This window comes from Carettochelys insculpta, chromosome 9, assembly GCF_033958435.1.
Source record: "Carettochelys insculpta isolate YL-2023 chromosome 9, ASM3395843v1, whole genome shotgun sequence".
Taxonomy (NCBI): Eukaryota; Metazoa; Chordata; order Testudines; family Carettochelyidae; genus Carettochelys; species Carettochelys insculpta.
The window spans coordinates 3,197,792-3,221,908 of NC_134145.1; the positions used below are offsets into that span (position 1 = coordinate 3,197,792).

The 24,117-nt window shown below is 59.0% G+C and overlaps 1 protein-coding gene and 4 non-coding genes across 6 annotated transcripts in view; all 5 read left to right on the plus strand.

The window, feature by feature from the left end:
* Positions 1-24,117, plus strand: part of ARMH1 (armadillo like helical domain containing 1) — an 87,393-nt gene that overhangs the window by 44,555 nt on the left and 18,721 nt on the right. The window lies entirely within an intron of this gene.
* LOC142018129 (U5 spliceosomal RNA) lies at positions 7,825-7,940 on the plus strand. Its single transcript, XR_012646727.1, has one exon. It is a non-coding gene; the product is annotated as a U5 spliceosomal RNA (small nuclear RNA).
* On the plus strand, positions 8,871-9,034 carry LOC142018141 (U1 spliceosomal RNA). Its single transcript, XR_012646739.1, has one exon. It is a non-coding gene; the product is annotated as a U1 spliceosomal RNA (small nuclear RNA).
* On the plus strand, positions 18,864-18,979 carry LOC142018131 (U5 spliceosomal RNA). The gene has a single exon (XR_012646729.1). It is a non-coding gene; the product is annotated as a U5 spliceosomal RNA (small nuclear RNA).
* Positions 19,894-20,057, plus strand: LOC142018088 (U1 spliceosomal RNA). Its single transcript, XR_012646688.1, has one exon. It is a non-coding gene; the product is annotated as a U1 spliceosomal RNA (small nuclear RNA).

The window sequence follows — 24,117 nt, forward strand, 5'->3', positions numbered from 1 at the left end:
GTTAGGATGGGCCCTCAGTCATTTGGGGCTCAGTTGATAGCAAGGATGCTCCTGAAGTGATGAGCTAGATAAGATGGAGGCCTTCTCCCGGCTCCCTTGGTACCCTCGCTCACGTGGAGGGAATTGCGTGGCTCTCGCTGTGCGAAAGCACACCTCAAGATGGAGTTTGTCAGACGAGCAGGTCGCCCGTCCACGTCTGACGCTGTCCCTTTCGTTCGTCGGCCGTGGCTGATGCGCTGGCCTGAAGGTTCACAGCAAAGTTTGTCGGGTGGGCATTGGCACCTAGGAAAGGCATTGTCTTTTTGTCGCCACTATTCAGCTGACTTCGCTATTCACAAGCTTTTGCGGTAGGTTGCTAAGCCTCCTGTTGAGGCGGCCCAGAAGCAAGCATTTGCACGAGACGTGCCGAGGCAGTGCTTGTCGCGTCAGATTTAACAAGGGTAGCTGCCTACAGGCGGCAGGAAGAGAGGCCAGGGAATCTTTCGCGCTTTCTCCAGGCAGGTGGCTTGGCCCCTTGGGACAAGTTTGTGTGGAAATGTACAGCGGTGGGTTCAGCCATGTTTTGTACGGTCACATCTGAATCCAGTAAGGTCCCAATGATGCCCACCAGGCCGACGCAGGTGGAAGGGCGGCCGGAGGGTCGCCTGGGGAGGGAGGGTCCACCGCCACTCCCACCCCCACCCCCTGCTTCTGCCAGGGCCCGGGAGCACGGCGGCCCAGCGCAGGCCATGCGGGGAGGACGGGCCGGCTGTGGCTGGGGCTTGTTTAGGGTGCAGGTCGGTAAGTGATGAACGGGGTGGAAGGAACTACGTGGGATGCCCACAGGAAGCCGTGCCCCAGCCCTCGGGCATGTGCTGACACTGGGAGCGGAAGGAGCAGCCTGAGCCTTGGCAGCTCTGGGCTCCCAGCCATGGCACAGCCCCCGGGGACATCCGGCGCGGCCTGGGGCAGGGCCGGGGGCCAATGCGTTGGATTTCGGCAGCTGCTAAGCGAGAGCTGGGGCCTCGGGCGCACCCCTCAGCTGTGCCCCAGGCCCCCGTCCCGGCCTGCGGAGCTCTCGGCTCTTGCGCCTGCTCGGCTTTTGCTGGGCTTGCTAGAACCTGCTCATTAACATGCTGTGATGGAGTGGGGGGAGTGCATGTGTGAGTCAGGCTGGATGTCTGAGGCAGGCAGCAGCTCCCAGTGGCTAAGGATGACCCTGGGGCTACAACTGGCAGGTAACACCTCTGCCTGAACAAAGAGCAGGGAGGAGCTGAGAGGGGTTTTGAATCGGGGGTGGCAGTTAGAGGCTAGGAAAAGGGAGAGCTGGAAGGCAGCCAGCCTGAGGAGGGGGAAGCTACACCCCAGAGGGGCACCCCTCGGGGTCTTCTCCCCAGGACAGGTTGGAAGGACGGTCTCTGGCTGCTATGCTGTCGCTTCTGTGAGAAACTGGACATCTGTTGCCTAATAAACCTTCTGTTGTACCTGCTGAGTGAGAGTCACTCCTGCCAGCGGACGGGGTGCAGTGCAGGGGGACCCCTGAACCCCATCACACTGGTGTCAGGAGTGGGATGCACTGCACCCACGGATGAGCTCCCAGCAGTGGCTGACTGAGCACCAGAGAAGGAAGGAGTCTCACAAGAGCCAGAGGGGGAACAGAGCCATTCCTGCAGCTGCTGCTGGTGAGTGGATACCCCGGGAGATAGCGGGGAGATGGATTATACCCGACTCCTGAAGGCAGAGCTAGCGGGGCTGTGCAGAGAGAGGGGCCTGACCGTGGGGAAGGCGACCAAGGCCCAGCTGATTGCACAGCTGGAAGAGAATGACCGATCCGGGGGGGCAGAGCCTGTCCCGGCAGAAAGTGGCTGGTCAGCCTCGGGAAGCATGTCGGATTCTCCGACAGGAGCAGGGGCTCGACGCCGTCAGACAGACGCGGTGCCCGCCAGGTCGCGCTCAGCTAGCGGTGGTCCATCGCGGGCAGAGTCCCCCGCCGCAGAGCTGCGACGGCTGGAACTCGAGGTGAAATTAAAGGAACTGGAGCACCAGGAACGGGAAAGAGAGCGTGAGCGCCAGGAACGGGAAAGAGAGCGTGAGCACGAGCGCCAGGAACGAGAAAGAGAGCGTGAGCACGAGCGCCAGCTACAAGAGAGACAGCGGGAGGAGAGAGAGCGAGAGCGGGAGCATGAGCGAACCATGGCAGAGGCGAGACGCCAAGAGGCCCCAGCTGCGGTAAGCGGGGAGAGGGCCAGACGGCTCGGGGTGGCCAGTCACTTGGAGACGCGTGTGCTGGCCCAGTGTCAGGACCCAGGGGACATGGACGAGTTCCTTACCGCCTTTGAGCGAGCCTGTGAGTTGCATGAGGTTCCCCCAGGTGAGTGGCTCCGGCACCTCACCCCCTTGCTGGGCCAGAAGGCCGCAGCGGTGCTCAGCCAGCTGGTGGGGCTGCAGCCTGGGGACTAGGAACGGTTCAAACAGGCCCTGCTGCATAAGTTCGGGCTGACTCCGGAGATGTACAAGAAGAAGTTCCAGGAGGCGCAGAAGAGGCCAGAGGAAACCCATGTAGATACAACCGCCCGCCTGAGGCAATACTACCAGAAGTGGGCGTTCGGAATGGGAGTCCAGTCTGTAGAGGACCTGATCGAGCTGGCGGTCGTGGAGCGATTCTACGAGATGTGCGCACCTGACCTGAGGGTGTGGCTCGTGGACCGGAAGCCAGGGGACTCACATGATGCAGGGAAACTGGCAGATGACTTCACAAACAGCCGGGCCAGGTTTGAAAGGGAGCCCCACAAAGAGAGGGAGTCTCGGAGAGAGAGGGAGTCCCGGAGGGAGAGGGAGTCCTGGAGAAGCCGAGAATCTCAGAGAGACCGGTCCCTAACTGTACGACAGAGGGGACCACCTCTTGGGCAAGCCCAGGAAAGAGGGGCCAGCCACCCACCCCCCAGAGAGCCAAACAGAGCCCGGACAGAGCAGCCGGCCCGAGGGACACAACAAGACCCAGGCTGTCATCGCTGTGGGCGAAAGGGGCATAGAGCAGCCCAGTGCCCCAGGCTCCCAGACAGGTTGAGCAGGCCGGGGGGTCATGGAGTCAACTGGGTGGGGTCCCAGAAGCCAGAGGGGCTGGCGGCCAAGGCCGGTGGTGCTGACAATGGGCACTCGGACTGGGCCGAGTCCGCCCCACAGACCAGCTCCTCAGAGGGACCAAATGCTCAGAGGTCAGTTTACAGAGTGGGGGGCGGCACTACCTCTGTGGAGCAAGCGTCTCAAACACCTCGAAGTAGACGGGAAAAAGGTCACGGGGTTCTGGGACACAGGCGCTGACGTGACGCTGGCCCGACCCGGGGTGGAGGCACCAGGCTGCATGATACCCGATTCCCACCTGACGATAACAGGAATTGATGGGACCCCTTTCAAGGTGCCCATGGCGAGGGTGCACCTGAAATGGGGGAAGAAGGAAGGCCCCAAGGAAGTGGGCGTGCACAGCCATTTGCCGGCGGATGTACTGATGGGGGCTGACCTGGAGAACTGTCAAGGTGAACGCCCTCGTGCCCTGGTCCTGACCCGTAGCCAAAGAAAACGAGGGGTGCGCTCCCCAGATTCAGGGGTACAGGCCCAGCCAAAGTCACAGGAGCCACAGGGGCCAACCCTGAGAGAAAGGGGGCCCCCAAAAACCAGGTCTCACAGGCCAGGGGTGCTGGAGCCAGGCAGGGATGGGGAAGTAGCATCCGCTCCTGCCCGAGCGGAAGAATTCCAGGCAGAGCAGCAGAGAGACCCCTCCTTGCAGAAGCTGAGGGAAGTGGCCAGTCTCAGCCCAGCTCCACAGCTGGGGGAGGGCTGCAGGGAGAGATTCCTGTGGGAAAAGGGATTCCTGTACCGGGAATGGGCTCCCAGACGCAAAGCGGAGCCATGGAAGGTCCAGAGGCAACTGGTGGTTCCCCAAAAGTACCGGCGCAGGCTGCTGTACCTAGCCCATGATGTCCCGCTCGCAGGACACCAGGGGATCCACCGCACCAGGAGAAGGTTGTGACAGAACTTCTTCTGGCCAGGGATCTTTGCAGCTGTCCGTCTGTATTGCCTGTCCTGCGATCCCTGCCAGAGGGTGGGGAAGAGCCGGGACAAGGGGAAAGCTGCCCTGAGGCCACTGCCCATCACAGAGGAGCCTTTCCAGAAAGTGGCTATAGACATAGTGGGCCCCCTCAGCAAGGCAACGCGTTCGGGGAAGAAATATATTTTGGTAGTGGTAGATTTTGCCACGCGATACCCAGAAGCAGTGGCCTTGACCTCTATCGACACTGACACCGTGGCAGATGCACTGCTGTCCATTTTCAGCAGAGTGGGGTTCCCCAAGGAGGTCCTCACAGATCAGGGGTCCAACTTCATGTCGGCCCTACTGCAAAGCTTGTGGGACAAGTGTGGGGTCCGGCACACCTGGGCCACAGCCTACCACCCGCAGACCAATGGGCTGGTGGAGAGGTTCAATGGGACTCTGAAGCAGATGCTGAGAACCTTCATGAATCAATACCCCCATGACTGGGACAAGTACTTACCCCACCTGCTGTTTGCATACAGGGAGGTGCCCCAGGAATCCACGGGGTTCTCCCCGTTTGAGCTGCTGTATGGAAGGAGGGTACGGGGACCCTTGGACTTGCTCAGAGAAGAGTGGGAGGGGACGGCCTCTCCTGAAGGGGAGTCAGTGGTACAGTATGTACTGACCTTCCGGGAAAAGGCCACCGAGCTCATGGGCCTGGCCAGGGAGAACCTCTCCATGGCCCAAAGGAAGCAAAATGACCGTAACGCCAGGGCCCGAGCCTGTGCCACCGGGGATCAAGTGATGGTCCTTGTACCTGTGCGGCGGAACAAGCTGCAAGCGGCCTGGGATGGGCCCTTCAAGGTTGTCAAACAGCTAAATGACGTGAATTATGTGGTGGAACTGTGGAACCGGGCCCACAGCCACCGGGTCTATCATGTGAACATGATGAAACCTTACTGGGACAGAGAGAACTTGGTGCTGGCCGTGTGCAGACACTGGGAGGGGCAGGGGGATGATCCCTTGGTGGATTTACTCACAAGGACTGGAGCCGGCTCCTTGCTGGAGTCTATTCCCCTCTCAGACCAGCTGACCCCTGCCCAGCAGACGGAGATCAAGGAGGTGCTGCATTCGCATCAACAGCTGTTCTCGGACAGACCCGGACGCACTGACCTGGCTGTCCACCGAATCGAGACAGGCACCCACGCCCCTATCAAGTGTGTGCCATTCAGAGCCAGAGGGAGGACGGCTCAGGACATAGAGCGGGAGGTTGAAGACATGCTGGCTCTGGGGGTGATCCAACCCTCGTCCAGCCCCTGGGCCTCTCCCGTGGTGTTAGTCCCTAAAAAAGATGGGTCTGTTCGGTTTTGTGTGGACTATCGCAAGGTTAACGCCATCACTGTCTCGGACGCCTACCCCATGCACAGGCCTGATGACCTTTTAGACGAGCTGGGGGGAGCCCGTTACCTCACCACCATAGACCTCACCAAGGGGTACTGGCAAGTGCCATTAAACCAAGATGCCCGGCTCAAGTCGGCTTTCATCACCCCTGTGGGGCTCTACGAGTTCCTGGTCCTGCCCTTTGGCCTCAAGGGGGCACCCGCTACCTTCCAGCGTCTGGTGGACCAGCTACTGAAAGGGATGGAGAGCTTTGCCCTCGCTTACATGGACGACATTTGCATCTTCAGCCAGACGTGGGAGGACCATGTGTCCCAACTCAAGCAGGTGCTGGACCGACTCCAGAAGGCCGGTCTGACTATCAAGGCAGGGAAGTGCAAGGTGGGAATGGCTGAGGTGACCTACCTGGGCCACAAGGTGGGCAGCGGCTGCTTAAAGCCAGAGCCAGCTAAAGTGGAGGCTGTCAGAGATTGGCCCACACCCCAGACTAAGAAACAGGTCCAGGCCTTCATTGGGATGGCGGGGTACTGCCGGAGGTTTGTGCCCCACTTTAGCTCCATCGCAGCCCCCCTCACGGAGCTGTGTAAAAAGGGAAAGCCTGACAAGGTGGTCTGGACCGAGCAGTGCCAAGAGGCCCTCTGCGCGCTGAAGGAGGCTCTGGTCAGGGCCCCAGTGCTGGCAAATCCAGACTTCAACAAGCCCTTCCTGGTGTTCACCGATGCCTCAGACGTGGGGCTGGGGGCGGTGCTAATGCAAGTGAATGACAAAGGGGAGAAACACCCCATCGTGTACCTGAGTAAGAAGCTGCTGCCCCGGGAGCAGAACTACGCAGCCATAGAGAAGGAATGTCTGGCCATGGTGTGGGCGCTGGGGAAGCTGCAGCCGTACCTGTTTGGACGGCGTTTCACCGTGTACACCGATCACTCACCCCTGACCTGGCTGCATCACATGAAAGGGGCCAACGCCAAGCTCCTGCGGTGGAGTCTGCTCCTGCAGGACTACGACATGGAGGTGGTCCATGTGAAGGGGAACGACAACACCATAGCCGATGCCCTGTCACGCAGGGAGGGCCCCGAACTTCCCCAGGTCACTGGCAGAGTGACCCCGCTCAGTTCGGTCTGGAAGGGGGGAGAGAAGTGATGGAGTGGGGGGAGTGCATGTGTGAGTCAGGCTGGATGTGAGAGACAAGCAGAGCAGTTCCCAGTGGCTAAGGATGACCCTGGGGCTACAACTGGCAGGTAACACCTCTGCCTGAACAAAGAGCAGGGAGGAGCTGAGAGGGGTTTTGAATCGGGGGTGGCAGTTAGAGGCTAGGAAAAGGGAGAGCTGGAAGGCAGCCAGCCTGAGGAGGGGGAAGCTACACCCCAGAGGGGCACCCCTCGGGGTCTTCTCCCCAGGACAGGTTGGAAGGACTGTCTCTGGCTGCTATGCTGTCGCTTCTGTGAGAAACTGGACATCTGTTGCCTAATAAACCTTCTGTTGTACCTGCTGAGTGAGAGTCTCTCCTGCCAGCGGACGGGGTGCAGTGCAGGGGGACCCCTGAACCCCATCACACATGCCCCTTTCGAAAGGAAGGGGCACGTGTAGACCCAGTCTGGGAGGTTGAGTTAGCTGTTAGAGTAGTCACCCGAAGGTTAGAAAGCATGGTTTTGTCCTGGCCACGCCTGTGGGGGGCTAGCTGGTGCATGTTTGGGTTTCTTTTGAAATAATATTAATGTTTTGCTTTTAACTAAGCTTTTTTGTGGAATAGCCTGTTTATGAGTTTTATTTAAGTGAAATGTTTTTTTCATTTATTGAGAGAAAGAACTTAAGAATGAAATGAGGTTAAAAAATGGCTGAGTTATCCTTGTGGGAATGTTAAGTGTAGGTTTTAAAAGCTGTGTGCATGTGTTGCAAGCCTTTTTTGGGAGTTTTGCAAGTTTTACTTTGGGATCTTTGCATGTTCTTCTTTCCACATTCAGGATTCTGACCACTTGCTGATTCTCACGAGCAATTATTTTTACACTTTCGGTCTAGCTGTAACTCCTTATTTTCTATGTACATAGCGAGGTACAAAAGGGAACAATCACAGTAAGGTGTGCGGATCTAAATGAAGTAACCAGTGGGCGAAGTACAGCGGGAGCAGCTGCGGGGACCCGGCAGCCACCGCCCCGCATGAGACCCAGGGTCCTCCACATTGTTGGGTGCGGCCTGGAAGGCTCATTTGCATACCCAAAATGCATTGCGCAGCGCGACCCGAGTCCCTGACCCAGGGGCTGCCTTTGCTCCCGGAGCCCCTGGTTCCGACGCTGAAACTGGGCTGTGAGCGCGTGCGGCCGATGGGCTGCACGACGGGGAGGCTTTGCAGGTCGGGCGCGTAGCCACCGTGACCTGGGAGGAAGTCGTTCTTTGGCAGGCAGCGCCTGTGGCGCAGTCGGCGTATACTCTGGTTTCTCTTCAGATCGTATAAATCTTTCGCCTTTTACTAAAGATTTCCGTGGAGAGGAACATTTATGAGTTTCTACCCAATTTTTAGAGGCTTCACTTCGGTGGAGCTTTTCTCTCTGTGTTAACAATAGAATGCAGCAGAGTTCTTAGGTGAAGTGAAAAGGGGGGTGCGTTTAGGGCGCGGGTTCGTGAGGGGAGAGGGGGATGAAGAAAGCGAGGGGGTTTGTTCGCAGGAAGCCGGGCCCCAGCTCTCGCGCATGTGTTAATACCGGGAGCGGAAGGAGCAGCCTGAGCCTTGGCAGCGCTGGGCTCCCGGCCGTGGCACAGCCCCCCGGGGACATCCTGGGTCAGGGCCGGGGGCCAACGCGTTGGATTTCGGCAGCTGCTAAGCGAGAGCTGGGGCCTCGGGCGCACCCCTCAGCTGTGCCCCAGGCCCCCGTCCCGGCCTGCGGAGCTCTCGGCTCTTGCGCCTGCTCGGCTTTTGCTGGCCTTGCCAGCGGCCCTCCCCACGAGCCCCCTTCAGGCGCAGGCGCAGGCGCAGGCCCGCTCTCGTGTGCCGCTCCCAGGGGCCCGCTGGTGGGGCGGGTGCAGCGAGCGGGGAGGTGAGCTGGAGGGGCGTCCGTCTCCTCGGGGAGCCCAGGCCGGGGCCTTCCGTGCGGGCTCCCAGGCGGCCGAGCGCTGGCCCGGCCGCTCGCCTTCAGCGCTGGAAGAGCCGCGCGGGCGGGCGGGCGGGCAGGCAGAGAAGGCGAGAGGGGCGGGGCCGCGCGGCGCGGCGCGGCGGGGCGGGGCGGCGTGCGGCCGTATGCAGATATGGGTGCGAGCGGAGCCTTGTGGGAGAGGGAGGGATGTGCAGAGCGGGGCCGAAGTGGGGCGAGCGCAGGGGCTCGGGGTGGGTGTTGGAGCGCGGCGGGGGGGAGTGGGTGTCGGGAAGCGGTGAGGAGCGGTGTGGGCGTGTGTAGATGGTGGCGGAGTGTGTGTTCGCCGTGAGGTGAGAGTGTTTGCGGTGTGGCGGGCAGTGGGCGCTGTTGGGGAGGAGCTCATACTTACCTGGCAGGGGAGATACCATGATCACGAAGGTGGTTTTCCCAGGGTGAGGCTCATCCATTGCACTGCGGGTGTGCTGACCCCTGCGATTTCCCCAAATGCGGGAAACTCGACTGCATAATTTGTGGTAGTGGGGGACTGCGTTCGCGCTTTCCCCTGACACTAGCAGTGAAAGAAAAGCTGTGGAAAATGGGGACTCGGTTCTGTAAGACTTGGGGCGTTGTAGTTTGTTTTTGCGTGTCTGAGTGATGTTCTGCGCCTACTGTGTTGTCCGGGTGCGGGCGCTTGTTTTGTGCGTGCTGCAGAGGTGGTTGCTTTTCCTGCGGGTCGGGGGGAGCTTTTTTCTAAGGTGCTGTTAAAAATTTGTGTGCTTTCAGGGAGCCAAGAGGGCCTTTGTGCCGCTTGTTTGTAAGCCAGAAAGAAAAGGTCGGAAGGCTCGCTGACTCGAGGAGAAAAAGAACTCTCGACTACAAAGCGAAAAAACATTAGGCCTGTTTGTCTCAACCTCCCTACCCCTCTCCCCGAGCCTCGGCTGCCCAGGGCCCTCAGGTTAACATGCGGGACCCTGCAGGCTCCAGGGTGTGGCCAGAAATGAAAGGGTTCCTTGCATGGCGGTGGTGGCAGGGCTGCTGGGCAGCGAGCTGAGGTGCAGACGCGTTCTGCGTGGGAGCAAGGGTGCAGGAGCGGGCTGTGGGTGGCAGCTGGGGGGAGAGGGAATAGAGAAGATGAGGAGGATCTGGGTGAGGGGGAGGCTACAGGAGCACGGTGAGGGGTGTCTGGAAGAGGTCGCAGGACCAGGGTAGGTGTTGCAGGGCCTGGGGAGAGCCGGTGGGGGAACAGGCCCGGGGGTGCAGGATGTAGGGAGGGAAACGGGGGAATGGGGGCCACGTGTAGCGTAGCTGTGGCGGGGTTGGGAGTCACGTGCTTCTGCTGTTGTGCTGCGGAGAAATACACACACAGCCGGCACAGGCGCCTCTGCCGCCGCCACCGCCGCCATCACCACCAAGCGGTCCCTTTGGCTGCCGTTTGGCCAATGAGAAGGGGTTCCCTGAAGTGCACAGAGCTACTTCTTCCCCGCTGTCAGGCACAGCCCTTGGTCTGAATCCAGCCCCAGTTTGCCTGGAAGCTGAAGGACATGGCAACTTGCACGGCAGTTGACACTGTGGTGCGTGGCTGAGGGGTGGGCGTTGTGTTCCAAATTGAGTCCTTTTGCGGGATGACTAGTCGGTCCTGGTGAGTTTCCCAGGGCCTGGCCCAGGGCTGGTGTGCTGTGCTGAGGAGCCTGTTGTAGGCCATGTCCCTGTCGTCAAATGGACCTTCTGGTTTAGCTGCTGAATGAGAGCGTCCCGTCTGAGGGCAGCTGGGGTGCGAGACCCAGGGCCGCCCCCCTCCCCCCTCTCGGCCCGTGGAATCTCCAGCTGGGGGCCTGGACTCCTGGGTTGGTTTCTCAGTTCTGACACAGGCTCGCTTGGGAGCACCGGGAAGTTGTGCGGTCGCTGTCCACGTCAGTTTCCTCATCAGTGCCAGGCTGCGTCCAGGCAGAAACCACAGAGGGACGGCAGTGGAGAAGGGAGTCCAGCAACCCTGCCGGCAAGGAGCACGGGGGAGCTGTGGGGGGACGAGCAGCAGGTGCCATTCATGATCTACCTTCCATCGTCTGTCTGTCTGTCCCACCCGCCTTCTGCACTGTATGCTCTGGACAGGTAGCAGCCCCTGCCCTGAGCCGTCCGTCCTGCACCGACCAGTGTGTACGTCCAACAACCCCGGCCAGGGCCCGGTGCGCCTTGAGGAGCCCCGGGCATGCCCGCCAGACGGAGCCACCACGAAGCCTGTAGCTCGCAAGCCCGTCAGATGCTGCGGTTCTTCTGTTTCACCACCAGTACCTTCCTTGCACGGAGGAGAGGTTATGGAAGCCAACCTCGCCAAAGCCAAAGAGGTTCTCGCCGTGGCAAAGGACCAGCACATTGCCAGCTCAGTGTGTGCCTGGGAGCTCATCCCAAGGAGCACGCTGCGCTAAGCCTGTAGTCTATGCATGTTAAAGGTGGAAAGAAGAAATGAAAGAGAAGGGAAAAGTTAAGAGCAAAGTTGTCCAAGAAGTTTAATGACGTAAAGCAACGCAAATGTCTTGGTGCCGCTTTGTAGCAGGGATGGAGTAATTTGCTGTGGTGTAAGTCTCCGGGGTACGTCCGGGGTTAGGATGGGCCCTCAGTCATTTGGGGCTCAGTTGATAGCAAGGATGCTCCTGAAGTGATGAGCTAGATAAGATGGAGGCCTTCTCCCGGCTCCCTTGGTACCCTCGCTCACGTGGAGGGAATTGCGTGGCTCTCGCTGTGCGAAAGCACACCTCAAGATGGAGTTTGTCAGACGAGCAGGTCGCCCGTCCACGTCTGACGCTGTCCCTTTCGTTCGTCGGCCGTGGCTGATGCGCTGGCCTGAAGGTTCACAGCAAAGTTTGTCGGGTGGGCATTGGCACCTAGGAAAGGCATTGTCTTTTTGTCGCCACTATTCAGCTGACTTCGCTATTCACAAGCTTTTGCGGTAGGTTGCTAAGCCTCCTGTTGAGGCGGCCCAGAAGCAAGCATTTGCACGAGACGTGCCGAGGCAGTGCTTGTCGCGTCAGATTTAACAAGGGTAGCTGCCTACAGGCGGCAGGAAGAGAGGCCAGGGAATCTTTCGCGCTTTCTCCAGGCAGGTGGCTTGGCCCCTTGGGACAAGTTTGTGTGGAAATGTACAGCGGTGGGTTCAGCCATGTTTTGTACGGTCACATCTGAATCCAGTAAGGTCCCAATGATGCCCACCAGGCCGACGCAGGTGGAAGGGCGGCCGGAGGGTCGCCTGGGGAGGGAGGGTCCACCGCCACTCCCACCCCCACCCCCTGCTTCTGCCAGGGCCCGGGAGCACGGCGGCCCAGCGCAGGCCATGCGGGGAGGACGGGCCGGCTGTGGCTGGGGCTTGTTTAGGGTGCAGGTCGGTAAGTGATGAACGGGGTGGAAGGAACTACGTGGGATGCCCACAGGAAGCCGTGCCCCAGCCCTCGGGCATGTGCTGACACTGGGAGCGGAAGGAGCAGCCTGAGCCTTGGCAGCTCTGGGCTCCCAGCCATGGCACAGCCCCCGGGGACATCCGGCGCGGCCTGGGGCAGGGCCGGGGGCCAATGCGTTGGATTTCGGCAGCTGCTAAGCGAGAGCTGGGGCCTCGGGCGCACCCCTCAGCTGTGCCCCAGGCCCCCGTCCCGGCCTGCGGAGCTCTCGGCTCTTGCGCCTGCTCGGCTTTTGCTGGGCTTGCTAGAACCTGCTCATTAACATGCTGTGATGGAGTGGGGGGAGTGCATGTGTGAGTCAGGCTGGATGTCTGAGGCAGGCAGCAGCTCCCAGTGGCTAAGGATGACCCTGGGGCTACAACTGGCAGGTAACACCTCTGCCTGAACAAAGAGCAGGGAGGAGCTGAGAGGGGTTTTGAATCGGGGGTGGCAGTTAGAGGCTAGGAAAAGGGAGAGCTGGAAGGCAGCCAGCCTGAGGAGGGGGAAGCTACACCCCAGAGGGGCACCCCTCGGGGTCTTCTCCCCAGGACAGGTTGGAAGGACGGTCTCTGGCTGCTATGCTGTCGCTTCTGTGAGAAACTGGACATCTGTTGCCTAATAAACCTTCTGTTGTACCTGCTGAGTGAGAGTCACTCCTGCCAGCGGACGGGGTGCAGTGCAGGGGGACCCCTGAACCCCATCACACTGGTGTCAGGAGTGGGATGCACTGCACCCACGGATGAGCTCCCAGCAGTGGCTGACTGAGCACCAGAGAAGGAAGGAGTCTCACAAGAGCCAGAGGAGGAACAGAGCCATTCCTGCAGCTGCTGCTGGTGAGTGGATACCCCGGGAGATAGCGGGGAGATGGATTATACCCGACTCCTGAAGGCAGAGCTAGCGGGGCTGTGCAGAGAGAGGGGCCTGACCGTGGGGAAGGCGACCAAGGCCCAGCTGATTGCACAGCTGGAAGAGAATGACCGATCCGGGGGGGCAGAGCCTGTCCCGGCAGAAAGTGGCTGGTCAGCCTCGGGAAGCATGTCGGATTCTCCGACAGGAGCAGGGGCTCGACGCCGTCAGACAGACGCGGTGCCCGCCAGGTCGCGCTCAGCTAGCGGTGGTCCATCGCGGGCAGAGTCCCCCGCCGCAGAGCTGCGACGGCTGGAACTCGAGGTGAAATTAAAGGAACTGGAGCACCAGGAACGGGAAAGAGAGCGTGAGCACGAGCGCCAGGAACGAGAAAGAGAGCGTGAGCACGAGCGCCAGCTACAAGAGAGACAGCGGGAGGAGAGAGAGCGAGAGCGGGAGCATGAGCGAACCATGGCAGAGGCGAGACGCCAAGAGGCCCCAGCTGCGGTAAGCGGGGAGAGGGCCAGACGGCTCGGGGTGGCCAGTCACTTGGAGACGCGTGTGCTGGCCCAGTGTCAGGACCCAGGGGACATGGACGAGTTCCTTACCGCCTTTGAGCGAGCCTGTGAGTTGCATGAGGTTCCCCCAGGTGAGTGGCTCCGGCACCTCACCCCCTTGCTGGGCCAGAAGGCCGCAGCGGTGCTCAGCCAGCTGGTGGGGCTGCAGCCTGGGGACTAGGAACGGTTCAAACAGGCCCTGCTGCATAAGTTCGGGCTGACTCCGGAGATGTACAAGAAGAAGTTCCAGGAGGCGCAGAAGAGGCCAGAGGAAACCCATGTAGATACAACCGCCCGCCTGAGGCAATACTACCAGAAGTGGGCGTTCGGAATGGGAGTCCAGTCTGTAGAGGACCTGATCGAGCTGGCGGTCGTGGAGCGATTCTACGAGATGTGCGCACCTGACCTGAGGGTGTGGCTCGTGGACCGGAAGCCAGGGGACTCACATGATGCAGGGAAACTGGCAGATGACTTCACAAACAGCCGGGCCAGGTTTGAAAGGGAGCCCCACAAAGAGAGGGAGTCTCGGAGAGAGAGGGAGTCCCGGAGGGAGAGGGAGTCCTGGAGAAGCCGAGAATCTCAGAGAGACCGGTCCCTAACTGTACGACAGAGGGGACCACCTCTTGGGCAAGCCCAGGAAAGAGGGGCCAGCCACCCACCCCGCAGAGAGCCAAACAGAGCCCGGACAGAGCAGCCGGCCCGAGGGACACAACAAGACCCAGGCTGTCATCGCTGTGGGCGAAAGGGGCATAGAGCAGCCCAGTGCCCCAGGCTCCCAGACAGGTTGAGCAGGCCGGGGGGTCATGGAGTCAACTGGGTGGGGTCCCAGAAGCCAGAGGGGCTGGCGGCCAAGGCCGGTGGTGCTGACAATGGGCACTCGGACTGGGCCGAGTCCGCCCCACAGACCAGCTCCTCAGAGGGACCAAATGCTCAGAGGTCAGTTTACAGAGTGGGGGGCGGCACTACCTCTGTGGAGCAAGCGTCTCAAACACCTCGAAGTAGACGGGAAAAAGGTCACGGGGTTCTGGGACACAGGCGCTGACGTGACGCTGGCCCGACCCGGGGTGGAGGCACCAGGCTGCATGATACCCGATTCCCACCTGACGATAACAGGAATTGATGGGACCCCTTTCAAGGTGCCCATGGCGAGGGTGCACCTGAAATGGGGGAAGAAGGAAGGCCCCAAGGAAGTGGGCGTGCACAGCCATTTGCCGGCGGATGTACTGATGGGGGCTGACCTGGAGAACTGTCAAGGTGAACGCCCTCGTGCCCTGGTCCTGACCCGTAGCCAAAGAAAACGAGGGGTGCGCTCCCCAGATTCAGGGGTACAGGCCCAGCCAAAGTCACAGGAGCCACAGGGGCCAACCCTGAGAGAAAGGGGGCCCCCAAAAACCAGGTCTCACAGGCCAGGGGTGCTGGAGCCAGGCAGGGATGGGGAAGTAGCATCCGCTCCTGCCCGAGCGGAAGAATTCCAGGCAGAGCAGCAGAGAGACCCCTCCTTGCAGAAGCTGAGGGAAGTGGCCAGTCTCAGCCCAGCTCCACAGCTGGGGGAGGGCTGCAGGGAGAGATTCCTGTGGGAAAAGGGATTCCTGTACCGGGAATGGGCTCCCAGACGCAAAGCGGAGCCATGGAAGGTCCAGAGGCAACTGGTGGTTCCCCAAAAGTACCGGCGCAGGCTGCTGTACCTAGCCCATGATGTCCCGCTCGCAGGACACCAGGGGATCCACCGCACCAGGAGAAGGTTGTGACAGAACTTCTTCTGGCCAGGGATCTTTGCAGCTGTCCGTCTGTATTGCCTGTCCTGCGATCCCTGCCAGAGGGTGGGGAAGAGCCGGGACAAGGGGAAAGCTGCCCTGAGGCCACTGCCCATCACAGAGGAGCCTTTCCAGAAAGTGGCTATAGACATAGTGGGCCCCCTCAGCAAGGCAACGCGTTCGGGGAAGAAATATATTTTGGTAGTGGTAGATTTTGCCACGCGATACCCAGAAGCAGTGGCCTTGACCTCTATCGACACTGACACCGTGGCAGATGCACTGCTGTCCATTTTCAGCAGAGTGGGGTTCCCCAAGGAGGTCCTCACAGATCAGGGGTCCAACTTCATGTCGGCCCTACTGCAAAGCTTGTGGGACAAGTGTGGGGTCCGGCACACCTGGGCCACAGCCTACCACCCGCAGACCAATGGGCTGGTGGAGAGGTTCAATGGGACTCTGAAGCAGATGCTGAGAACCTTCATGAATCAATACCCCCATGACTGGGACAAGTACTTACCCCACCTGCTGTTTGCATACAGGGAGGTGCCCCAGGAATCCACGGGGTTCTCCCCGTTTGAGCTGCTGTATGGAAGGAGGGTACGGGGACCCTTGGACTTGCTCAGAGAAGAGTGGGAGGGGACGGCCTCTCCTGAAGGGGAGTCAGTGGTACAGTATGTACTGACCTTCCGGGAAAAGGCCACCGAGCTCATGGGCCTGGCCAGGGAGAACCTCTCCATGGCCCAAAGGAAGCAAAATGACCGTAACGCCAGGGCCCGAGCCTGTGCCACCGGGGATCAAGTGATGGTCCTTGTACCTGTGCGGCGGAACAAGCTGCAAGCGGCCTGGGATGGGCCCTTCAAGGTTGTCAAACAGCTAAATGACGTGAATTATGTGGTGGAACTGTCGAACCGGGCCCACAGCCACCGGGTCTATCATGTGAACATGATGAAACCTTACTGGGACAGAGAGAACTTGGTGCTGGCCGTGTGCAGACACTGGGAGGGGCAGGGGGATGATCCCTTGGTGGATTTACTCACAAGGACTGGAGCCGGCTCCTTGCTGGAGTCTATTCCCCTCTCAGACCAGCTGACCCCTGCCCAGCAGACGGAGATCAAGGAGGTGCTGCATTCGCATCAACAGCTGTTCTCGGACAGACCCGGACGCACTGACCTGGCTGTCCACCGAATCGAGACAGGCACCCACGCCCCTATCAAGTGTGTGCCATTCAGAGCCACAGGGAGGACGGCTCAGGACATAGAGCGGGAGGTTGAAGACATGCTGGCTCTGGGGGTGATCCAACCCTCGTCCAGCCCCTGGGCCTCTCCCGTGGTGTTAGTCCCTAAAAAAGATGGGTCTGTTCGGTTTTGTGTGGACTATCGCAAGGTTAACGCCATCACTGTCTCGGACGCCTACCCCATGCACAGGCCTGATGACCTTTTAGACGAGCTGGGGGGAGCCCGTTACCTCACCACCATAGACCTCACCAAGGGGTACTGGCAAGTGCCATTAAACCAAGATGCCCGGCTCAAGTCGGCTTTCATCACCCCTGTGGGGCTCTACGAGTTCCTGGTCCTGCCCTTTGGCCTCAAGGGGGCACCCGCTACCTTCCAGCGTCTGGTGGACCAGCTACTGAAAGGGATGGAGAGCTTTGCCCTCGCTTACATGGACGACATTTGCATCTTCAGCCAGACGTGGGAGGACCATGTGTCCCAACTCAAGCAGGTGCTGGACCGACTCCAGAAGGCCGGTCTGACTATCAAGGCAGGGAAGTGCAAGGTGGGAATGGCTGAGGTGACCTACCTGGGCCACAAGGTGGGCAGCGGCTGCTTAAAGCCAGAGCCAGCTAAAGTGGAGGCTGTCAGAGATTGGCCCACACCCCAGACTAAGAAACAGGTCCAGGCCTTCATTGGGATGGCGGGGTACTGCCGGAGGTTTGTGCCCCACTTTAGCTCCATCGCAGCCCCCCTCACGGAGCTGTGTAAAAAGGGAAAGCCTGACAAGGTGGTCTGGACCGAGCAGTGCCAAGAGGCCCTCTGCGCGCTGAAGGAGGCTCTGGTCAGGGCCCCAGTGCTGGCAAATCCAGACTTCAACAAGCCCTTCCTGGTGTTCACCGATGCCTCAGACGTGGGGCTGGGGGCGGTGCTAATGCAAGTGAATGACAAAGGGGAGAAACACCCCATCGTGTACCTGAGTAAGAAGCTGCTGCCCCGGGAGCAGAACTACGCAGCCATAGAGAAGGAATGTCTGGCCATGGTGTGGGCGCTGGGGAAGCTGCAGCCGTACCTGTTTGGACGGCGTTTCACCGTGTACACCGATCACTCACCCCTGACCTGGCTGCATCACATGAAAGGGGCCAACGCCAAGCTCCTGCGGTGGAGTCTGCTCCTGCAGGACTACGACATGGAGGTGGTCCATGTGAAGGGGAACGACAACACCATAGCCGATGCCCTGTCACGCAGGGAGGGCCCCGAACTTCCCCAGGTCACTGGCAGAGTGACCCCGCTCAGTTCGGTCTGGAAGGGGGGAGAGAAGTGATGGAGTGGGGGGAGTGCATGTGTGAGTCAGGCTGGATGTGAGAGACAAGCAGAGCAGTTCCCAGTGGCTAAGGATGACCCTGGGGCTACAACTGGCAGGTAACACCTCTGCCTGAACAAAGAGCAGGGAGGAGCTGAGAGGGGTTTTGAATCGGGGGTGGCAGTTAGAGGCTAGGAAAAGGGAGAGCTGGAAGGCAGCCAGCCTGAGGAGGGGGAAGCTACACCCCAGAGGGGCACCCCTCGGGGTCTTCTCCCCAGGACAGGTTGGAAGGACTGTCTCTGGCTGCTATGCTGTCGCTTCTGTGAGAAACTGGACATCTGTTGCCTAATAAACCTTCTGTTGTACCTGCTGAGTGAGAGTCTCTCCTGCCAGCGGACGGGGTGCAGTGCAGGGGGACCCCTGAACCCCATCACACATGCCCCTTTCGAAAGGAAGGGGCACGTGTAGACCCAGTCTGGGAGGTTGAGTTAGCTGTTAGAGTAGTCACCCGAAGGTTAGAAAGCATGGTTTTGTCCTGGCCACGCCTGTGGGGGGCTAGCTGGTGCATGTTTGGGTTTCTTTTGAAATAATATTAATGTTTTGCTTTTAACTAAGCTTTTTTGTGGAATAGCCTGTTTATGAGTTTTATTTAAGTGAAATGTTTTTTTCATTTATTGAGAGAAAGAACTTAAGAATGAAATGAGGTTAAAAAATGGCTGAGTTATCCTTGTGGGAATGTTAAGTGTAGGTTTTAAAAGCTGTGTGCATGTGTTGCAAGCCTTTTTTGGGAGTTTTGCAAGTTTTACTTTGGGATCTTTGCATGTTCTTCTTTCCACATTCAGGATTCTGACCACTTGCTGATTCTCACGAGCAATTATTTTTACACTTTCGGTCTAGCTGTAACTCCTTATTTTCTATGTACATAGCGAGGTACAAAAGGGAACAATCACAGTAAGGTGTGCGGATCTAAATGAAGTAACCAGTGGGCGAAGTACAGCCGGAGCAGCTGCGGGGACCCGGCAGCCACCGCCCCGCATGAGACCCAGGGTCCTCCACATTGTTGGGTGCGGCCTGGAAGGCTCATTTGCATACCCAAAATGCATTGCGCAGCGCGACCCGAGTCCCTGACCCAGGGGCTGCCTTTGCTCCCGGAGCCCCTGGTTCCGACGCTGAAACTGGGCTGTGAGCGCGTGCGGCCGATGGGCTGCACGACGGGGAGGCTTTGCAGGTCGGGCGCGTAGCCACCGTGACCTGGGAGGAAGTCGTTCTTTGGCAGGCAGCGCCTGTGGCGCAGTCGGCGTATACTCTGGTTTCTCTTCAGATCGTATAAATCTTTCGCCTTTTACTAAAGATTTCCGTGGAGAGGAACATTTATGAGTTTCTACCCAATTTTTAGAGGCTTCACTTCGGTGGAGCTTTTCTCTCTGTGTTAACAATAGAATGCAGCAGAGTTCTTAGGTGAAGTGAAAAGGGGGGTGCGTTTAGGGCGCGGGTTCGTGAGGGGAGAGGGGGATGAAGAAAGCGAGGGGGTTTGTTCGCAGGAAGCCGGGCCCCAGCTCTCGCGCATGTGTTAATACCGGGAGCGGAAGGAGCAGCCTGAGCCTTGGCAGCGCTGGGCTCCCGGCCGTGGCACAGCCCCCCGGGGACATCCTGGGTCAGGGCCGGGGGCCAACGCGTTGGATTTCGGCAGCTGCTAAGCGAGAGCTGGGGCCTCGGGCGCACCCCTCAGCTGTGCCCCAGGCCCCCGTCCCGGCCTGCGGAGCTCTCGGCTCTTGCGCCTGCTCGGCTTTTGCTGGCCTTGCCAGCGGCCCTCCCCACGAGCCCCCTTCAGGCGCAGGCGCAGGCCCGCTCTCGTGTGCCGCTCCCAGGGGCCCGCTGGGGGGGCGGGTGCAGCGAGCGGGGAGGTGAGCGGGAGGGGGGTCCGTCTCCTCGGGGAGCCCAGGCCGGGGCCTTCCGTGCGGGCTCCCAGGCGGCCGAGCGCTGGCCCGGCCGCTCGCCTTCAGCGCTGGAAGAGCCGCGCGGGCGGGCGGGCGGGCAGGCAGAGAAGGCGAGAGGGGCGGGGCCGCGCGGCGGGGCGGGGCGGCGTGCGGCCGTATGCAGATATGGGTGCGAGCGGAGCCTTGTGGGAGAGGGAGGGATGTGCAGAGCGGGGCCGAAGTGGGGCGAGCGCAGGGGCTCGGGGTGGGTGTTGGAGCGCGGCGGGGGGGAGTGCGTGTAGGGAAGCGGTGAGGAGCGGTGTGGGCGTGTGTAGATGGCGGCGGAGTGTGTGTTCGCCGTGAGGTGAGAGTGATTGCGGTGTGGCGGGCAGTGGGCGCTGTTGGACAGGAGCTCATACTTACCTGGCAGGGGAGATACCATGATCACGAAGGTGGTTTTCCCAGGGTGAGGCTCATCCATTGCACTGCGGGTGTGCTGACCCCTGCGATTTCCCCAAATGCGGGAAACTCGACTGCATAATTTGTGGTAGTGGGGGACTGCGTTCGCGCTTTCCCCTGGTCTTGGTTGTGAAAGAAAAGCTGTGGAAAACGGGGACTCGGTTCTGTAAGACTTGGGGCGTTGTAGTTTGTTTTTGCGTGTCTGAGCGATGTTCTGCGCCTACTGTGTTGTCCGGGTGCGGGCGCTTGTTTTGTGCGTGCTGCAGAGGTGGTTGCTTTTCCTGCGGGTCGGGGGGAGCTTTTTTCTAAGGTGCTGTTAAAAATTTGTGTGCTTTCAGGGAGCCAAGAGGGCCTTTGTGCCGCTTGTTTGTAAGCCGGAAAGAAAAGGTCGGAAGGCTCGCTGACTCGAGGAGAAAAAGAACTCTCGACTACAAAGCGAAAAAACATTAGGCCTGTTTGTCTCAACCTCCCTACCCCTCTCCCCGAGCCTCGGCTGCCCAGGGCCCTCAGGTTAACATGCGGGACCCTGCAGGCTCCAGGGTGTGGCCAGAAATGAAAGGGTTCCTTGCATGGCGGTGGTGGCAGGGCTGCTGGGCAGCGAGCTGAGGTGCAGACGCGTTCTGCGTGGGAGCAAGGGTGCAGGAGCGGGCTGTGGGTGGCAGCTGGGGGGAGAGGGAATAGAGAAGATGAGGAGGATCTGGGTGAGGGGGAGGCTACAGGAGCACTGTGAGGGGGTGAGGGGTGTCTGGAAGAGGTCGCAGGACCAGGGTAGGTGTTGCAGGGCCTGGGGAGAGCCGGTGGGGGAACAGGCCCGGGGGTGCAGGATGTAGGGAGGGAAACGGGGGAATGGGGGCCACGTGTAGCGTAGCTGTGGCGGGGTTGGGAGTCACGTGCTTCTGCTGTTGTGCTGCGGAGAAATACACACACAGCCCGCACAGGCGCCGCCGCCACCGCCATCACCACCAAGCGGTCCCTTTGGCTGCCGTTTGGCCAATGAGAAGGGGTTCCCTGAAGTGCACAGAGCTACTTCTTCCCCGCTGTCAGGCACAGCCCTTGGTCTGAATCCAGCCCCAGTTTGCCTGGAAGCTGAAGGACATGGCAACTTGCACGGCAGTTGACACTGTGGTGCGTGGCTGAGGGGTGGGCGTTGTGTTCCAAATTGAGTCCTTTTGCGGGATGACTAGTTGGTCCTGGTGAGTTTCCTAGTGCCTGGCCCAGGGCTGGTGTGCTGTGCTGAGGAGCCTGTTGTAGGCCATGTCCCTGTCGTCAAATGGACCTTCTGGTTTAGCTGCTGAATGAGAGCGTCCCGTCTGAGGGCAGCTGGGGTGCGAGACCCAGGGCCGCCCCCCTCTCGGCCCGTGGAATCTCCAGCTGGGGGCCTGGACTCCTGGGTTGGTTTCTCAGTTCTGACACAGGCTCGCTTGGGAGCACCGGGAAGTTGTGCGGTCGCTGTCCACGTCAGTTTCCTCATCAGTGCCAGGCTGAGTCCAGGCAGAAACCACAGAGGGACGGCAGTGGAGAAGGGAGTCCAGCAGCCCTGCCGGCAAGGAGCACGGGGGAGCTGTGGGGGGACGAGCAGCAGGTGCCATTCATGATCTACCTTCCATTGTCTGTCTGTCTGTCCCACCCGCCTTCTGCACTGTATGCTCTGGACAGGTAGCAGCCCCTGCCCTGAGCCGTCCGTCCTGCACCGACCAGTGTGTACGTCCAACAACCCCGGCCAGGGCCCGGTGCGCCTCGAGGAGCCCCGAGCATCCCCACCAGACAGAGCCACCACGAAGCCTGTAGCTCGCAAGCCCGTCAGATGCTGCGGTTCTTCTGTTTCACCACCAGTACCTTCCTTGCACGGAGGAGAGGTTATGGAAGCCAACCTCGCCAAAGCCAAAGAGGTTCTCGCCGTGGCAAAGGACCAGCACATTGCCAGCTCAGTGTGTGCCTGGGAGCTCATCCCAAGGAGCACGCTGCGCTAAGCCTGTAGTCTATGCATGTTAAAGGTGGAAAGAAGAAATGAAAGAGAAGGGAAAAGTTAAGAGCAAAGTTGTCCAAGAAGTTTAATGACGTAAAGCAACGCAAATGTCTTGGTGCCGCTTTGTAGCAGGGATGGAGTAATTTGCTGTGGTGTAAGTCTCCGGCGTACGTCCGGGGTTAGGATGGGCCCTCAGTCATTTGGGGCTCAGTTGATAGCAAGGATGCTCCTGAAGTGATGAGCTAGATAAGATGGAGGCCTTCTCCCGGCTCCCTTGGTACCCTCGCTCACGTGGAGGGAATTGCGTGGCTCTCGCTATGCGAAAGCACACCTCAAGATGGAGTTTGTCAGACGAGCAGGTCGCCCGTCCACGTCTGACGCTGTCCCTTTCGTTCGTCGGCCGTGGCTGATGCGCTGGCCTGAAGGTTCACAGCAAAGTTTGCCTTTGCTCCTGGAGCCCCTGGTTCCGACACTGAAACTGGGCTGTGAGCGCGTACGGCCAATGGGCTGCACGACGGGGAGGCTTTGCATGTCGGGCGTGTAGCCACCGTGACCTCAGAGGAAGTCGTTCTTTGGTGGGCAGCGCCTGTGGGGGATTAAAGGTATACTCTGGTTTCTTTTCATCTTGTATAACTATTTTGTTTTGCAGTGAAGTTTTCTGTGGAGAGCAACATTTGTGAGTTTTTACTCAATTTTTTGGGGTTCTGTTTTTGGGTTTTGTCTGAACTTTTAGAAAAACAGTCTTTGTTAATTGCAGTTAGTGTTGTGTGAAAGTAGAGTTGTTGATTCATAGCACAGTATAGCAGATGTGAGTTTCTAAAGTGCTTTTCAAATGGTTTTTCCTCTGTGTAGGCAGATATTATCTGAAAACCCTTTTCCCTGTTTGGTGTTGGGGAGAAGTTTTCAAACCCTGGGTAGCACTGGAGGTTGGTTTCAAAAAGCCCCTTCTACAGTAGCACTTTTGAAACGCAGCTGGCTGCCATTATGTTGAAATGGCTCATTAACATCTGCCTTTGGCAAGGGGGGCGTGCTGGTGTAGCCAGGGCCAGAGAGAGGCGCGTTTTGAGTGTTCTTTGTGTTAACCCACGCGTCACATTGCTGTAAAAAAAAACGCCGTTGTTGCTGGACGTCAAGCGATGTTTGCTAAGACAATGGCTGTCCAATGCTGTTGTCTGAGGCACAAAAGCGCATTGATCTTTTGATGCACTCTGTGAATGAAAGAAGAGCGTCCACACAGCTTTTTGCTCCACAGTTTCTGTCAATAAAACACATTTTGTATGTTGACACTTCCTGATTTTTGTCTCCAAAATGGGTTTTGTCAACAAAACCCGCAGCTCGGTTATACAGAAAATGGGTTTTTGTTGACAGCCTATCAACGAAACTCAGCACCTTCCCTAGCAGCATTTTGCCTTAAAATTTTGAGGCGTAATACCTTCATCCATAGATTTCTGTCAACAAAGCTGCTGTACAAACGCGCCCCCCCCCGCCCCCCGGGGGCTTCGCTTGACAGACAGGCCTCCACAACAACGGGCAGCCCTGTCTACTGCGGGCTTCCTGGCGTATATTTTGTGGAGTGAGCCGGACAGTCCAGCTGCTCGATCCACGGAGCAGAGCACTCTCCTGATTTGTTTTTGTGTGTGACCACACTCTGCCAAGAGACGTTTTGTCAGGAATGCTTGTCACAATGACGTCGATTAACAGTGCCATAGTGTATCCGTAGCCAATGGGTTTTGCATAAAATGTTTTCAGCTCGTTCTCCAAGTACTCCCCAAATGCATTTTTTACACGCTCCCTCTAGCTTGCAGTGCTCATTTTCTACGTTAGTATATCAGGGGACCAAAGGGGCCACTCAGTAACGTGTATGGTTGTTCTAACTGAGGGAATGCCAGAACATTAGTTGCCATTTCTTTTCCCCAGCCTTGGCTTGCTATATTTTTGGTAATTGTGCATGAATCATCTTCGGTCTTCTGCTCCCATTTGAGATTTGGCGTCATTGTTCCGTAAAAGAAACTGGTTTATGGGGAGGGATATTTGCGAGGGGGCAGGGCAGGCAGGAGGGGAAATAAAAACTCCCTTGGCCCAGAGAGTTGGGCCCCTCCCCCCAAGGAGAGAGAGCCTTGAATAGGGGACTTGGGGAGGAAAGTTGGGGGGAAGCACAGGGATACATCCAACCAGCCCCTCCCACTGCAGGATTCCCATGTGCCAGGGCCAGAG